A 2,212-nucleotide genomic window follows, 5' to 3' on the forward strand; every position below is an offset into this window, starting at 1 on the left:
GCACCTGGTTTTGAATGAATTGATGCTATTTAAGCTTTCCCTCCTCCCTTTCCCCTTTAAAAAATCATCCTCTTGTATTTGTCATATTTTTCCAGTCTTTCAGCTATTCTCCACCCCGCTTCTCCACCCTCCCCCCACCACTGCACCCTGGGAGTCTTATTTCCACTTAAATCAAATACCTTAACAAAGGATTGTGCCTGAAACACAGTAACAAAACCAAGACGCTGGGTCATGGAGGACTATCTCTTCTCAAAAGAAGGTGGGGCCCCACGCAGAGCAGTTTCTGAGCCAACACCTTCCGACTGAATGGTTTGCTGCTTAATTCATTGCTATAAAGTTGCTATAGCAACCGTTCTATCAGAAGGATTTGTTGGCACCTAGATGGACTTTATTTCTTCGACATTGGGAGAGGGGAGGGACGATAAAGTCTAATGAGAGGACTGAGTGACAGACGATCACTCCCCTTTCGACTTCACCACTCTGGACCACATTTGGGGTATTTTGTGCATGGCCTTTTGTCAATCCGATGTGGAGTAGAGATGGGGGGAGCGAGGACAGACCCAGGAGGGCCGAGGGGAAGGCTGGAGGAACAGCTGAATGAGGTGGGCCACGCACGCCTTTTGTCCTGCACCATCTGCGTGCTGTGGTTTTGGGATGGAGCCAAAAGAACATTACCTGTATTGTGCCTCTCAGAGCTCCCCCACACACACCCTGTCCTGCCCCAGACACAGGGGCCTCACGGGCAGTGACAGGGCCATCACAGCCTGGCAAATCAACTGCTTGAACATTTGGCTTTATGAATATTGAGCAAAATTCTTCAAATAAATTATGAAAATGACTAAGAGAACAGACATCTGAATCCCATTGCAAGCCTAGGGCCACTGATTTGTAATGCTAAACACGGTAATAGTGGGATAAATGAGGGATACGTTTCAAAATAGCTGGTGACCTTGGAAAACTGGCTGTACTGTGAGGAGTCCTAATTACAACTGCTCATAAAGAACCCCAGGGCCAGGGATGCCAGGCCACAGAGCTGAATGGAACATACGAGAAACATGTATCCAAGCGGTGCCTCTTCACATACTGAACATAAAAGAATGCAGCCTTGAAAAACTATAATTTCCAAAGTATCATAGAGCCTTTCAGGAAGTCAGTTGGCAATAGATATCAAAATCCTTAAAATTTCCAATAAGTTTTGACTCAGCAGTTCCACCTATGCAGCTTTGTCTTAGGGTAATAATCACAGATACATAATGTACAAAGTCTTAACAATGGAAAAGTCAGTTGCAATGTATATAGCTACATACCTTTCTGAATGTGCAACCACAGGGAACTGGTTAAATTATGGTATATACATGTAGCAGAGAACCTTGTTGCCGTTAAAAATGATTCTGAAACAGCATTTTTTTAAGAAGATTTATTTACTTATTTTTTGACTGCGGCACATCTTTGTTGCTGCGCTCAAGCTTTCTTTGGTTTTGGCGACCTGGGGCTACTCTTTCTTGCGGGGAATAGTCTTCTCGTTGTGGCGGCTTCTCCTGTGGTGGAGCACAGGTTCTAGGTGGGTGGACTGCAGGAACTGCAGCACGTGGGCACAGCAGTTGTAGCCTGAAGGCTCTAGAGCGCAGGATCAGTAGCTACGGCATGTGGGCTTAGTTGTTCCAAGGCACGTGGGATCTTCCCGGACCAAGGATGGGACCAGTGTCTCTTGGATTGCAAGGCAGATTCTTAACCACTGGATCAGGGAAGCCCCAAAGCAGAATTTTTGACAATAAGCTACTGAGGAAACAAAAAATGGAAACAGTGCTGATAATACGCTACTGAAGGAAAAATGGGTTACAATGGAATACGTATGGCAAATTCCACTTTTAAGATCATATAATGCATAAAAAACAGTTGAGGTATAATAAAATGTTGATGGCTGTTAATTCCATGGAGTAGAATTATGGGTGATTTTACTATTTTCTTTTTTCAGTTCAGTTCAGTCGCTTAGTCGTGTCCGACTCTTTGCGACCCCATGAATTGCAGCACGCCAGGCCTCCCTGTCCATCACCAACTCCCAGAGTTCACTCAGACTCACGTCCATTGAGTCAGTGATGCCATCCAGCCATCTCATCCTCTGTTGTCCCCTTCTCCTCCTGCCCCCAATCCCTCCCAGCATCAGGGTCTTTTCCAATGAGTCAACTCTTCGCATGAGGTGGCCAAAGTATTG

This window comes from Bos indicus x Bos taurus, chromosome 20 (assembly GCF_003369695.1).
Source record: "Bos indicus x Bos taurus breed Angus x Brahman F1 hybrid chromosome 20, Bos_hybrid_MaternalHap_v2.0, whole genome shotgun sequence".
NCBI lineage: Eukaryota > Metazoa > Chordata > Mammalia > Artiodactyla > Bovidae > Bos > Bos indicus x Bos taurus.